At 40.1% G+C, this 16,295-nt stretch overlaps 1 protein-coding gene across 3 annotated transcripts in view; it reads left to right on the plus strand.

The window, feature by feature from the left end:
* Positions 1–311: 311 nt before the first annotated feature.
* Scel (sciellin) overlaps positions 312–16,295 on the plus strand; it is a 118,942-nt gene continuing 102,958 nt past the window's right edge. For all 3 annotated transcript variants that reach the window (XM_013353109.2, XM_026788433.1, XM_026788434.1), the window contains exons 1-2: positions 312–415; positions 14,703–14,875. The gene's annotated coding sequence lies outside the window, so the exon portion shown is untranslated. The remainder of the gene's footprint in view (positions 416–14,702; positions 14,876–16,295) is intronic.

Here is a 16,295-nt window from a genome sequence, read left to right on the forward strand (position 1 = left end):
TTTATTGCTTAACCAATGAAATCAACAGATAGAAAGATGACCCTCCTCCATCACCTACTACCCAATGAGAAATTAAAAATATATAAAAAAAATCGTGTATCCTGTGTATTATGATAAGCCTTGGGTCTGTGGTGTTTTCATTTACATTTTGTATGGCGAGACATTGAGGACCAATGCCAGGTTCAATGTGGGAGTCAAAAGGGAGGTGTGCTGGGAAATTTGCACGCTAGTGCTCCACCTAAACGCCCTTCTAGTTTCTAAAACCTCACTTTAATCCTGTTGCGATACCTTTTATTCCTGGTACAGCTGGCTGCACCGTACCTGTTCCAGTGTGGCAAAACCTGAAAACGTGGGTGTCAAACTTTCATTTGATGAAAAGATATGAATCTAAACTGATGGGACAGAGAGGCAACAGGTAAATATTGCAACTCACCAATCAGGGCATAGACTAGTAGATTGGTATCAACCAGTTAGAATGAAGAAGGGCGGGACTCACCCCATTCTAGCTGAATCAGAAGCTGATTAATGTCAAGACCCTCAGAGACGCACGGAGGTGAGGAATGTTTGACATTGTGTACTTCGTTTCCATTTTAGAAATTCTCATGTCGGGGTGATTAGATTGAGGATATTAGATTGCTTCTACCAATCTAATAAAAATGGTGTGATGGGGAGCAGGTGAAGTCCTGAAAGAATGTGTGCTGTGGACTTTAGTATAGCCATGTCAAAAACACAGTGCCTCACACCCCTGGGGATAGCAAGGCCTTCCCTTGGTTCTACAGATGCTGGCAGTGTGTACTGACCACAATTTCCTCCTCCCAGATTGCTGCAATGTGCGACTGCTCCTGCACAGAACCCTCTACAAGATGAGATGGTTAATCTGCCTCCTCTATCAGCTACGTGTAAAAATATGCTATGTTTCTGGGGTGCTGGGAAAGCTCACCATCCGGACACATTGTCCATGCAACCCCTGCTTTTCTTTGTGTGTTTGTTGCTTCTTCATTTTCTGAAAGGTCAATCCCAAAGGCGTGCAGTGCAGGTCATGGAACTGTATGTTTCCTAATTCTACTTATGGACTGTGATCTCTGCCCATGACTGTAGTGAGAACAAAGACCAGTCTCTCACTGTCTTTGTTTCCATAGCCAACCCAAACCTTGCTCCTCTCCTAGAAACTAAAATAAATTAGTTCAGCCATTTGTAAACCGGGGTAATGCTAATAGTATTTCCATGTTTAATACTTCAGTGGCTCCTCTGGGTTACATCACATGTGCTTCTCCATTTTTCAAAGTTTTCTGCATAATTCGCTCCAGACGGCCTTTTACTGAGTCAGAAAATTCAGAATTAATGCAACTCAGATTCTCTTGTTGCTTTAATGCAGCTTTTACTGGAAATATATTTTCAGACTGAGGATGTATTTTTCATTTTCTGTTCATCAAGCTTTCTGTGCTCGACTGTATCCCACGCCAAGAGACACGGTACTAGCAAGGGAAAGAAAACTGTTTCTCCCATGGAACTGATATTGTAGAAACCACTCCACACATTGTAAATGTGTAGCATAAAACAGGCTCTCCATCTCTGCTTAGGAAAATATCTGTAGGGCATGGGATTGCTGTATTCTGTAATTCTTAGTTGAGTATGCCAATTTCAAAACCCAACGATAGAAAAAAAAAGGGCTACAATCATTTTATTACTATTAATGTTGTAATTCTTACAGACCTTAGGACTTGTGGAAACTGTTCCATTTTGAAACTCATAAATAAATAAAACACAAGTATAATATTTTCAGTTATTCTACCACTCAAAATTATTTTTTCAGGGTCTATTACTAAGTGAAAAAATTTAGGCAATTAAGCATCATTAAATTTGAGCCTGAATTTGTAAAATCTCAGTTGTTAAAATTTCAGAAAAGACTAAGAACTAAGTTACACTCAAGTATTCTCACTATTCTTACAAATAAACATTTCCAGGATCTTTTGACATACAAATTTTGACTTTACAAAGGCATCATAAGCAAAGCAGCATCAATCACATTGTTTTTCCTATTTTAAAACTGTCTTTAAAACCATTACATGTTGGGCATGATGGTGTACATCTTGAATTTTCTCACTCAGGAGACACAGGGAAGTGGATCTCTGTGAGTTCGAGGCCTGGTCTATATAGCAAGTTCTAGGACAGCTAGGACTACACAGAGAAACCCTGCCTCAAAAACCAAACCAAAACAAAGATACAAACAGAAAAAAAACATAACATATACATGAATTTTATATGTCTTAAACTCAAATATGCCTCACCAAATTTGTCTAACAAATTGCTGAGCCATGGTGGGTTTTTCTCCCTCAATAAGAATAACCCCTAAGAACCAGGTGTTAGTGGTGCGTGCCTTTAATTCCAACACTTGGGAGGCAGAGGCAGGCGGATCTCAGTGAGTTGGAGACCAACTTGGTCTCCAGAACAAAGTCTAGGACAGCAGGAATACACAGGGAAACCCTGTCCTGACAAAGCACAAACAAACAAACAAACAAACAAACAAAAACCCTTGGTTTGAAGATTAGTTGATAAAGCCCATTACAGGTTCAAGTTCGGGTCTCCATTCACCATTAGTGAGTCAAACTAATCCTAAAGTTTTCTACCTGTAAAACATGTTTTAATGTAGTCACTAACTTGGCAGAAGAGGAACTCTCTCTCACCTGAAGTTTGCTCATTTCCTTTTCGTCAGCTCCTGTGAAGAAAAGGAAGAGACAGCAGATGAAGATTTAGCCATTAGGAACTCCCAGAGAGCTTACTACTACATATAACAGAGCTCTCTCATTCCATTTCCTCAATGAGGAGATGAGGGCTGAGAAACACTAAGTCGTGCACTTCTTCCTCGGTTTCTGAAAACATTGGTGCACTAAAAGGAGAAAGAAGTCAGAGGGGTTGTTCTCCTGCTCTTAATTATGGCTTCATGTAATTCGGAAGGCAATTTCCTAAACAGAATTTGAATAAGCCTTGAATAACAGGTCTGTGTAACTCAAGCCCTTCTCAAACCTGGCTTGGGGCTTTGCTGTTTTTCTCAACTCCAACAGAGGTAAGGCCTCTTCTGAGACTCATCTGTACATCTGCTTTTGGAAAGTGGAACTTGGGGTTTTGGGGGGATCAAATCCAAACTTTTTAAAAAAAATAATCTAATCTCTTTTCACCCAACAAAATAACAGAACACATCAGGTTGAAAGCAATGATTTTCTTTCAGAAGCACAACGTGCCAGTCTCCAGTATTTTTCCTACTTTGCTTCCCTCTAGTGTCTCAGTGTGAAACATGCATGGGGAATTTTACACAAGGACAAGTCCTGCCTGATGAATTTGCTCATCAGAAGGAAGCTGTAGAAATTCCTCTCGTCATTTTAAAGATTTGAACCCACTTCTTTTCCCTAAACCACCAACACCTCCTCTTCCTGGAGATACTTGGATTTTTTAAGGACCAAGCACATGGTCATGTGTTTTTCTGTATAGAATGTCCAGCTCTACATTTTTAAAAAGTTTTTTAAACTTTTTCTACTTCCCATGTAGATTAGATCCATGTATGTCTCTCTTAGGGTCCTGATCATTGTTTGTGTTCTCTGGGATTGTGATTTGTAGGCTGGTTTTCTTTGCTTTTATGTTGAAAAATCACTTAGGAGTGAGTACATATGATAATTGTCTTTCTGGGTCTGGGTTACCTCATCAAAATGATGCATTCAAGCTCCACCCGTTTGCCTGATTTTATCCATTTCAAGATGTTGTTATTTTTTTCTGCTATGTAGTACTCCATTGTGTAAATGTACCACATTTTCCGTATCCATTCTTCAGTTGAGGGGCATTTATGTTGTTTCCAGATTCTGGCTTTGACAAACAATGTTGCTATGAACATAGTTGAACACATGTCCTTGTGGCACAATGAGCATCCTTTGGATATATACCCAAAAGTAGTATTACTGGGTCTTGAGGAAGGTTGTTTCCTAATTTTTTGAGAAATCACCATACTGATATCCAAAGGGGCTGTACCAGCTTGAATTCTCACCAGCAGTGCAGGAATGTTCCCTTTACCCTACAACCTCTCCAGCATGTAAATTGGGAGCATGGGGACCATGGGAGAGGATTAAAGGGGAGGGGATAGGCAGGGAGGGAAGCAGAGAAAAATATAGAACTCAATAAAATCAATAAAAAAGTGTTCATGTATATACATACATATTCATGTATGTAGCAAAGATTAATGAAAAAAATAAGACATGAATTTGAAAAGGAGCAAGGAGTGGTATATGGGAAGATTTGGAAGGAGGGAGAAGGAGAAATGATGTCATCATATAATCTCAAAAAATAAAAGGGATATTTTAAAAATTGTATTTAAACTTAATAATACTAGCAATCATAAAGGTGTGCAGATTACAGACTCAACTTGTATCTTATAGGTGAATAATTTACTATAATGAAGTGTTGGCTTCATTATAGTATAACACAACATTTTTGAAGGAAGGAGAAATCTAGGAAAATTTAGATTTCATGTGCTTTGCACCCCATTTTTATCTCAGAAACAGCATCTTTGTCCTGTTTCTGGTTATGCCTGGGCACCTGGTTTTGTTTGTTTGTTTTTATGGTTTTTTTTTTCAGTATTGTAGAAGAAAACAACATTCAAAGCTTGTCTCAGCAGGAACTGTTACTGGGCAAGTATTGCTACTTGGTTAATGATCTACATGATACCCCTCGTGCTTTGTGGTCCCTGTGGGCTGGGGCTTTGGAACTGTGATTCAGAACCCACTCAAAGTCCCCTTTGTTCAAAGGCCGGGAATGCATCACCAAACACATTTCCAAGATTCGATATCTCACCTTTCAGGTTAGATGGCTCTCCCTAGTGACAGATATAGCAACCAAAGAATCTAGTTGGGCTTGTCAGCAAGCTACGCCTCTGCCTTTTTCCCAGACAAGAAGATGCACTGTGAACTGAATTGTTTGTACTCCCAGCAATGCCACAAACCACCATATATGCCCTGTCTTTGCCTGCTCTCTATCAGAGAGTAACCTGACAGCAAAGAAGCATCATTCTGATTTTAGTTAGCCAATTCTTTAATCTTTTTATTTTTAGGGATTAAAGGTTACTTTCTCTTTTAAGAAACAATCCATATCATTTTATTAATTCTTTGATAATTTCATACATGCATACAATACATTGTAATCATTCTCACCCTTCACTATCTACCTGTAGACCTCATTCCTTTTGAAACTTCAGGGAGAATTGTTGGGCTGTAATTGACATCCTTGGTATTAAGAAGGGAAGAGGTACGGTAGAGATGAAGCAAGCCTGGGTGAGATGCTTTTTTTGGCTTAGAGACACTTGGCAGTAATCTTCAAAAGAGGGTGTGTTCATCTTTCTTGGCATGGCTTTTGTTTACTTGTCCTGGAGCCCCACCTTTGACTTGAGGTAGCATTTTCTTCAATATGCCAGGCAGTTGTGCTGAAACTTCCCACAGTGCCAAACTCTCTGGCAAATTAGAAGCAAATTCAGCTTGGTTGCCTGTTCCATCAAGTAGAAAAAAAAAATAGCCAGATGATTGCTTTGCAATTCAGAGTTGCTTGATACAGTGAGGCAAGAATTGAGCAAGTTGGGATAGTTCATTATTATATATACTTATAAAACTACAAGCCCCAAGGCTATTGGTTGCTCTTCATAACTTGATGGTAAAGTTCTCTTGCTGATGACAACACTTACTTGTCCTCAAACATGCAGAAGTCGAGCTGGAGCCCGACTGGAAGCTTCGTCCCTACTAACTACCATTCACAAAACTAGAAGGTACTCTACACTACTGGAGGAGGAAGGTAACCATTAATGTCACCCATCTACAAACTTTGTGATCTACTGCAAGACACTCTGGTGCAATAGCGGCACTAGAATACGAGTAACCAAGCACCTTTAGATTGAATTTAAGGCCTACTTCATGAGATGCAACTCATACCCGATACTGCTAAAGTGGCCAAGAACTTGAGACTAGGTAGGTGAGGGGCCTAGGGGAAAAACTGTATTGCTATTATTCAGCTAAAGAAGCATAGCACTATTATAAACAAAATGACTCCTAATGTCACACTGTGTACCCATCGATCAATGCGTCATTCAATGTGCTGCAGATTGCTTAAGCTTTTCAAGAGATGGAAACTAACACAGAGATCTGGACAATGTGCAGAGAGTTATAGACTTTGAAGCACTCGGTTGTTAATGGGATGTCTTCATCAAAACCCTCCCCTTAAGGCTCAGAGATCCATGTGGGAGAAGGCATAACAAAAGAAAGTGACAAGAACCAGAGGTGGTGGATGATGACTACAAGGTAACAGTGCCTGCAGGACACAGTGGACCGATACACACGCACGAACTCACAGGAACTGTGGTACCACACACAGGACCTTGCAGAAGCTCACATCAGATGGGGTCCCAGCCCTGAGAAGGCGAAGGAGACACAAGGCCCCACCCCAAGAAGCTATTTGTAATTGACACCTGCTGGCAGAGGGAAATCAGTTTTCTCCGATACAGTGTGACTGAATATAGCAACCATGACCCCATGTCCAGGAGGAGTTAGTTAACACAGAACATGCTCCGTGGGTTTTATTCTCTGGGCTTTTGATTTCACTTTAGCATTTTTGGGTTTATTTGTTGTTTTACTTTGTTTGTTTGTTTGTTTGTTTTGAGAAGGAGTGAGAACATGAAATTGGGTGGGTAAGAAGGAGGGGAAAAACCTGGGAGGAGTATGGGGAGAAGAAAAACGTGATGAAAATGTATTTTATGAAAAAAGTTTTTAAATAAAAAGTTTTCTAAAATCATAAAATAAATTGTCAAGGAACATTTTATTTTACCAGAAGTGTTATTCTACTTTTATTAGTTTTTACTAGCAACTTTACTTTTTAATAAAAGTCATAACTACTAACGGTATTGGTTCTGGGCTTTGTATTTTTATTTTATTTTATTATTTTTTTTAAATTTATTTATTTATTAAGGATTTCTGCCTCCTCCCCGCCACCGCCTCCCATTTCCCTCCCCCTCCCCCGATCAAGTCCCCCTCCCTCATCAGCTCTAAGAGCAATCAGGGTTCCCTGACCTGTGGGAAGTCCAAGGACTGCCCACCTCCATCCAGGTTTAGTAAGGTGAGCATCCAAACTGCCTAGGCTCCCCCTGGGCTTTGTATTTTTAGATTTAAAATTTAAGGTGGAAATTTTTGTGAAGGACTAATTGTTAGTGCAAAAACATAGTGACCAGATGTGTAAGCTTTAGGAGTTAATGACATGAAAGAACTCAAGCAAGAACTGTCTGGGGCTGAAGGCTTCGTGAGGCCAGGGATCTTTGATTAACACTCTTATGCCTCTGTCTACAAAGTGTCTAACATATTGTTAAAATAAAGCTATAGGAGTGCTTGTTCCTTCTGATTCTTTCTGTGCATGAGCTTTCTCTTTCAGCTAATGTTTTCACACATAAAGAGAATGACTTGCTGCTTTTTGAAGAACAGTTCAGTTCTGCAGGCTAATGCATGCCTGAAAGATGAAACACTTTTCAGAACTCTGACATGCTTGGCTGCCTGCTTCCATGATCATAAAAAAATAATCATAGTTTTTTTAGTGAAATTATTTATGAAGCTATTTCCTTATTTAATGATTAAATGAGATCAGAAATTTATCTAATATTAACTGTTTTAGTATCCAAATAAAGGAATTTTCAGTGTTCATAGTTGAAAAGTGGGAAGGGATTTTTATAGTCTATCATTATTACTGTTATTAATACTATGATAATGTGTTGGGACATGTGCATATGCTACCACACACATACAAGACCAGATGACAATCTTGTCAAGTAGGTTCTTTCTTTTCCTGGGTTCCAGGGATTGAACTCAGATCATCAGGCTTGAGTGGTTCAGATGTCTTTGTCATCTCTCTGTCACTAGATTTTATTGTTGCTAAAAATTTCAATCTTTCATATTCTATGACCTGTAATCATCAATAAATTTCAACAACACCAAAATTAAAGCTATGTTTTATAACCAAATTAAACTTTGGAAAAATAATTTCTCAAGGGCATTCTGTAACTGAAGGCCATCTGTGTGGAGTGATCATGGTACTCAACCTGAATTGTCAGACAGGCAATTGTCGTAGCCTGTCAATGGCTATGAATGACACACAATTTCATCTGCCTTCATGACTAATTATAGTGCCATTCGCCGTGAGCCAGCATTAGAGCTTCAAAACTAAGTGCTGTGGGACAATGTTCTTGTATCCTGTAAAGCTGTAAAGATTTGCCACTTGTATTGATTTAATAAAATGCTTATTGGCCAGTAGCCAAGCAGCAAGTATAAGTGGGCTGACCAGAACAGGAGAATTCTGGAAAGAGGAAAGGCTCAGTCTTCAGTCATCACCCAGACACAGAGGAAGCAAGACGAGAATGCCTTACTGATAAAGGTACCAAGCCATGTGGCTAACACAGACAAGAATTATGAGTTAGTGTAAGATGTAAGAGTTAGTAAATAAGAAAGCCTGAGCTAATGGGCCAACTAGTTTAAAATTAATGTAGACTTCTGTGTGTTTCTTTGGGACTGAACGGCTGTGGGACTGGGCAGGACAGAAACCTCTGTCAACAAATAAGTAGAGGTATTTCATATCCAAAACCTATTTGTTATAGCTACAATATTGATATGAATGCAGACAAAATACAATAATGTACCATAAACAAAACATCTACAAATGCCACAATGGGTGTTTAGATATTGATAATTGCCAACCTTATATTAAAACTTCTTCCTTCCTGTGTACTGGGAATTGAGCTTAGAGCCTTGAACATGCTATTAAGTGCTCTACCACTGAGCTATATACCATGCCCTCCCTTTACTACTTCATATTTTAAAACAGGATGTTGCTAAGTTATCCAGGCTGGGTGTGAATTTGCTCTGTAGCCCAGGCAGGCTGTAAATTTGTGACTCTGCCTGATGACAGAGGAGACACAATCCCCAGTTTCATTTTTCATCTTCTATTGAAGTTAGACGTGATCGCCAGGTGAAATTCTGGCCAATGAGAAGGAAGTAGAAAGTTTGGGGTTGAAAGTGAAAGGCTGGAAAAGCTGAAGGCTGGCACCTCAGCACCCAGGATAAGTTGAAGGCCACGGAAAAGCTGAAGGCCAACACCTCAGCCCCCAGGATAAGTTGAAGGCCACGGAAAAGCTGAAGGCCAACACCTCAGCCCCCAGGATAAGTTGAAGGCCACGGAAAAGCTGAAGGCTGGCACGCCAGCTTCCAGGATAAGTTAAAGGTCACGGGACCCCTCTTTAGAGGAAGTATTAGTTAATGGAGGACCTAAGTTAATACAAAGTTGCTGACTACAGCCTATTCTCCCACTCAGAGTCAGACAGAGAATGTTGACCACCCAACTTCCCCTATCAGTTGGGTAATATTTCAAACAGCCCCTGAGGTTAGCAAAGGGTCAGCGGATGTCTGGAGGACATAACCGAGGGGCTGTTGCTATCTGTCTTAGATAATAATAGCCTATCAGGAACTAACAGCTAAGCTTTATCTAACCTTGAGCCAATTATGATATAGGATACGTAATTTTGTATTTTGAAACTGTAACCTTGTGACTGCTTTGTAATTTTTGTCTTTATAAACCCCTTACAATAGTAGATGGGGTCCTTCTCCCTCTATCTGCTATGCCAAACTGTGAGGCAGAGGACCCATACTCACCTGCTATAAATGAAACTTTGCTTTTGCATTCGAAAGTGTGGCTCCATGGTGGTCTTCTTGGGGGTCCCAGGACTCGGGCACAACAAAAGTCTAGCTAAGTCTTTTAGCAATGGAGACTTGCTTTCCTGAACGTGGATGTAATGGCTGGTGCTTCAGAGGCAAGCTTGGAGGACTAGAATCCTGGATCTGTAAACCTTCAAGGATGATAAACAGATGCACAAACATGGCAGGACACAGAGACAGAAGGAGCCAGGACACTAATGACTCAAACACTCCCTGAATTTGGATGTAGAAATCTGTTTCTGCCTTAAGTTCTTGATATGATCACTGTAAGTGTAACTCCAGGTGATGCTAAAGCTGTTTTTTATTTTGAATGAAAGATGCTGGGGAAATTATGAAAGACAGGAATGTCTTGAAAGAGTATTTTAAAGCAGTGGCTCTTTCTGGGTGGTAGTGGCACACACCCTTAATCCCAGTGCTCTGGGGGCAGAGGCAGGAGGTTTCTGTGAGTTCGAGGCTGGCATGGTCTACAGAGCAAGGTTCAAGACAGTCAGGGCTACACAGAGAAATCCTGTCTCGAAAAACAAAAATGCAAAATCATAAAGAAGCAGTGGTTCTCAATCTTCCTAACACTGCAGCCCTTTGATCCTGTTCCTCATGGTGTGGTGACCTCCAATCATAAAATTATTTTATTGCTGCTTTATAACTGTAATTTTGCTACTTTTATGAGTTATAATGTAAATATTTTTTTAAGATATACCTTTGCTAGAAGGGTCACCACTCACAGGTTGAGAACCACTGTTTAAAGTCTTCCTAGGAGGAGTTGTCGCAATTATAGGAGATAAGGAACTCTTGGAAATTGCTTATATCTAACACAAGCTTCATTAAAAACTATTTAATTATGATTTTGGATCTTTCAATAATTTCATACTTAAAAATTAACATGAAGAGTATTCAGAGCACATTTTCAGCCTTCCACTGGATTCAACTACTGTTGCAATTTTACTCTGTCTTTGCCAGTTTGTTTCCTCACCACACATTAACCATTATATGAATATTAAACTGTCCACCCCAGTCCTTTTCCTATGCACCACTAGCCCCTAGACATTTCCTAAAAGTAGCAATATCCTCCTGAATAATAAGAATCCAGCCTACAATTGAAGGGAATATCACACAGAGGCACTGGGGCCACAAAGCTGTTAGCCTTTTGAAGGTCTCAACCCCTTACTTTGTTGCATTTCTCCCTCCAATGTAGGACACGATCTATGCTCAGATATTTCCATAACCTTCAATTGTCTTCTGTCTCAATAACATTTTGAAGACTGTCACTGTCCTCTTTTTTTACTCGAATATTCCTCATTGGTCTTCTGTTTTCTCTTAGTTAGAGTCAAGTATGTGTTCTACACCAGATGCTTCTCCGAGGTCACCGTGTCCTTCCCCAGGCATCCTATGTGGAGTTACATGAAGGCCGTCTGCTCTCTGCTGAGGTCAATAGGGCAGTGAAAGTGGTGCTTAGTTTTCACCCTGTATAATTGCTTTGTTTTCACCTTGAAATTAATTAGCAGCATGTGTGGTAAGACCCATTAAGTTCATGCCAAGTTTCTGGTCTTCATCAAAATCTCTTTTTTAGATTTAGCATCCGTTGGTGTTTCTTGTCTGATTCAATCTTCCTTTTGATACTATGATAGTGTAAATTATTTTTCAATCTCTTCCCACCCCTGACATTTACTTGCCAGCACTCAGCTACCTACCTTAGGTAAGAGACTTCCTCCTCTCCCCTCCCCATCTCTCTAGTATCAATACATTCCTTAAAAAAATATGTATGTGACCCTTTTTCCACAGCAAGGCCCCGACTTTCAACAGTATAAGATCGCTCATTCACGGCTCAATCCTGTAACGTGTCTGAATTGTTTCAGAATCACATTACTTGTATTACTGCAAAAGCAAATCTATTTTTAAAAAAAGTCAATTGTAAAAATAATAAATTGTTATAAGTAAATCTGTTTTAAAAGGCATTTTGAGGACTGGATAGATGGCTCAGTGTAAAAGCACTTGTTACTTTTACCATATATTTGGATCCAGGCATCTATGTCAAGTCATTAACAAATCTCTGTAACTCCAACTCCAAGTGATTCAATAGTCTCTTTTGATCTCCATGGGTACTTGCATGCACATGAGTACATGTACATACATAGAAACACACATACACAATTAAAATACAATAAAAATAGATTACCTGTTTTTAGTTGTATACCCACCCTCTTTTCACTCCATAAATATTATTTTAAGAACAAAACAAGTTTAAAGTTATTGGTGTGTACTCCTGTTGATTCCACTGCCCTAAGACTATAAACATAGCTTGAGAAGCCTGGAAATTATTTTTGCTCCAAAATCCAGTGTTTCTTATGTTTGGCTCATTAATAATGCTGAGTGTACATCTTAAGTGACTGATATATGTGTATATATATTTATATGGGCGTATGCATGTGAGTGTACATGTCTACATGCATGCATGCATATGTGTGATGGCTATTGGTAAGTAAAAGTGTTTGTCTAAAAGTTAAAGCTTAGTGTGAACACACTTTTATTGTTTTTAACACTCAGCAAAAGCAATGAGTTGTTTCATGTTGCAAAGTGTAAAAGGTCAATCTGGGAAGTCTGCACATTGAGTAAATCCACCATTTGGCAGGAGGCTGAATTATAGGAATAGTAATCATAGGAATCATAAGATAAACCTGTGGTCTGTAAGGCTTAGGGAAGGGGGCTTAAGGCATGACTAGGTGGAGCAGGATTCTTAGGATGGTGAAGTATTCTGTATGACACTGCATACCCAAAATTCACCTTTAAGAAATGTGTATGCAATAATCACCACAAAAGAGTAAAATTCAGGATTATATAACACGTTACCAGCAGTTATAAAATCAAAAGATTATTTGGGGAAGAGAAATGAGAAGCTAATATTTGTTCATTTAATTTTTTTCTGCCATGATACCAAGAAGCTACATAGAGATTCTCTAAGAGGTTTTGGTGTGTTCCCGGCTCTGTTGTGTTTTAGGTGAACCTGGAGACACAGAGAAAGGCCTGATGCTTAGAAATTCTGGCTGAGGGTCTCAGGCTTGTTTCCCAAAGAACGTGAAGATCAGAGGGAGAGTCTCTTTCACAGCTCAGACCCAGAATTCTCAGGCCCACCGCCTGTGTCAGTTTGTTGGAATAGATCTAGAACACAAGAACTCTCTCTTCATACTTCTCTCTCTGCACTCCCAAGCAAATATATCACCCACTGCATCCTGTGTGCTGCACTATTCTCCACGTCCAAGGCCCTTTTGATGTTCGTCTCCTCATCGCTCTCTTTCAGAGTAGTGTCATCTCTTGCCCGAAGTGTGGCGCCTCCCTCTAGATGTGCTCACCAAGGTTGGATTGCTGTAGCCAGGTCAGCCTTCTGTAAAGAAAAAGAAAAAAGGCTTTATGTGAAGCAAAACATAAACACAGTAAAATGGTCAGACTTTGATGCGGGAGTCCCCTCTGGATGCTGTGAATACCGCTGGTTAATAATGAAGATTGCCTTGGCTTGTTGATAGGGCAGAACTTAGGTAGGCGGGGAAAAATAAACTGAATGCTGGGAGAAAGGAGGTAGAGTCAGAGAGAAGTCATGTGGCTCTGTTGGAGACAGATGCTGAAGCTTTACCTGGTAAGCCACAGCCACGTGGTGATACACAGATTAATAGAAATGGGTTAAATTAGTATGTAAGAGTTAGCCAATAAGAAGCTAGAGCTAATGGGCCAAGCAGTGATTTAAATAATGTAGTTTCTGTGCTGTTATTTCGGGGCTGAGCAGCCGGGAACCAACAAACGGCCTCCCTACAACAAGACTTTAATTATATAGCTCAATTCAAATTTACATTCTTATACACTATAATCACATTTAAATCACATAGATGTAGTGAAGGCCTCTGATAACCTAGAAACCTCCAGAGCGGTCCTGTTGCAACATCAGGTTTTGGCCAATGAGAAGGGAAAGTGCTCTCGATAAATGCTGGAAGCAGTTTCTCAATTTACCTTCTGTGGGAGGGAAGTCAGTTACATTAGGACACCATGCTAAAAAGGCCTGAGAACTGCCTTTTACAGTGGGGCTGCCATGGGCTCATTCTCAATTCTGTTATCATAGAATAAAGTGAAAATAAATTGTGATGGAACCTAGCTGCTTCTTTTACAATACTATCAATATATTTTTTAACTTATAAAATATTTTTATCTCACTATATATTTAGTACTTCTTTACTTTATTTTGAGTAAAGTTAATAATTCCCACTCCATGTCCTGCATGCTTTTTTTTTAGATGTATATTTTGGAGTTTCATATTCTAAGCACTTTTTTTCATTTAATTTTCTGTGTGGTCTATAGAGGGTCATGCAAATTAATCTAGTATGTTTCTTTTATATATTTATTCTTTTAAACTAACACCCCTGCTTGGTATATTTGTGGATGGTGCTTATGTAATCTGTGCATCACACAACTATGGTCCTTAAAAAGTAACCACAATTATATCTATAGGCGGTTTGTAGTCACAGTGACTTTATGCTCTGGGAGTGTGGAATCAAGCATGTTTTGGATAGTGTTCCTTTGTGCTCACCTCTCAGTTGTGATGTCATCTGATGGACAGCCTTTTCAGAGACTGCAGTTTCCTCTCCTATCTGGTGTAGGGATCACAGTGTGCAGCTGATCTTTATCCAGGAGTCCTTCTCCCTGAGTATCCTCTGGGGAAATAGGAACAATGATCAGAGGGGAAGCTGAGAGTCCAGAGCTCACAGGCTCTGCACTGGAGTGGGCTGGAGAGGGAGAAGGGCAGGAGAGCATTATTCACAAGTCACTTCTGCTCCGGCACACAGTCAGCAATGATCATAGACTGCCTACAGGTGACTGTGATGTAGTCCCTGCGCTAGCGTCCTGAGGATTTTATATAACTGCTGTCTCTGTATCTTTCTTGTTTTTCAGGTGGTCATTATGGTGACTAGGAAGTGGCTGATTTATTTCAGTTGCCTCTCCCCGTGGATGACCCACTCAGTCTTCCTTGTTTACAAACTCCAGGAGGGTCATGCATGGTTCACAAGTGATTCACAGACCGTGAGAGCTGACTCCTGTTGAGTCAACAAGGCCCAGGATGGCAGGTAGCACAGCTCATCTCTGCAGGTTCCATGATTCACCCACCCGACATGTGGTTCCTCAGCACCCATGACAAGGTCAGCAGGGCAGTAAATTGCACAAATAAGCAGACCACATGTCAAGATAGACAAGGGTAGCTTCAACTTGAATCTAGTAGGAATAAAAGTCCAAAAAGATGAGATTGGAATCAAGTTCTTCCTCTTGAGTCCTTGCTTTTTCCAGTGACTGCTCTGGCCTGCAGAAGGACAGTGGTATCTCTAATATTTCACAGAGGGAAGCCTGTGAAGAAAGAGGATCCAGGGGATATTCATGCAAAGTGTCCAGTGTTACGACCATGCCTTACCTGAGTTAGTCTAAAATCACTTGCCAGTGTAATTTTTTTCTTTAATCTTATCAGTACCAGAAGGAGTCTATAGACATTTCAATATAAATATGGATTTCAGGGTAAGTACAAGTTAATAGTTTCTCCTTTTAAGAAACTCTAGATGATGCCATGCCTCTAGCTGAGGAACTTGTTCTTTGTGCCACACCTTATGGGGAAGACACTGCTGCCAAATTCCTGCACACAAATCCCCAAAGAATGCCTTTGAGAGTGTATTTGCTAGGCCTTGTCAAGTTTTTCTGTGGAGGGCGGGTCAGCCCAGGGAGCAGGCTGTATACCTTTCTGGGGAGACCAGGAAGCTGCCCCACAAGCAAAGGGCAGAATAGCTTGGGAGCCTTACTTTAGGTGTTTATTGGAGTTCGAATTTTACCTGGAGGTTTTCAGAGCCCTCTCTCTTCCCCTCTTTCTTCCCTTCCCCAGGCCCCCCTCGTGTGTGTGTGTGTGTGTGTGTGTGTGTGTGTGTGTGTGTAAATGATAGTTGTTGGTTATTATTTTAAAATAAGCTCTTTTACTCTTAGAAAACGATTCCCTTAGCCTGGTGGTGGTAGCTCACATCTTTATTCCCAGCATTCAAGGGGCAGAGGCAGGTGGATCTCTGTTGAGTTCAAGGCCAGCCTGTTCTACAGGAGCTAGTTCCAGGATAGGTTCCAAAGCTACAGATAAACCTGGTCTTGAAAAACAAAACAAAACAAAAAACAAAAATGAAAGAAAGAAAGAAAGAAAGAAAGAAGGAAGGAAGGAGGAAGGAAGGAAGAACAAAAGGAAGAAAGAAAGAAAGAAAGAAAAAGAAAGAAAGAAAACAACTCCCTTGACCAGTCACGTGTCTTTTTATTTATTTTTTGTGGTTAAGATTTTTTTATATTATATGTTTGGGTTTTTTTTTTTTTTTTTTTTTTTTTTTTTTTTTTTGGTTTTTCGAGACAGGGTTTCTCGAACTTTTTGGATGGAGCCTGTCCTGGAACTAGCTCTTGTAGACCAGGCTGGCCTTGAGCTTACAGAGATCCACCTGCCTCTGCCTCCCGAGTACTAGGATTAAAGGTGTG

The sequence above is a fragment of the Microtus ochrogaster genome, unplaced genomic scaffold, assembly GCF_000317375.1.
Source record: "Microtus ochrogaster isolate Prairie Vole_2 unplaced genomic scaffold, MicOch1.0 UNK2, whole genome shotgun sequence".
NCBI lineage: Eukaryota > Metazoa > Chordata > Mammalia > Rodentia > Cricetidae > Microtus > Microtus ochrogaster.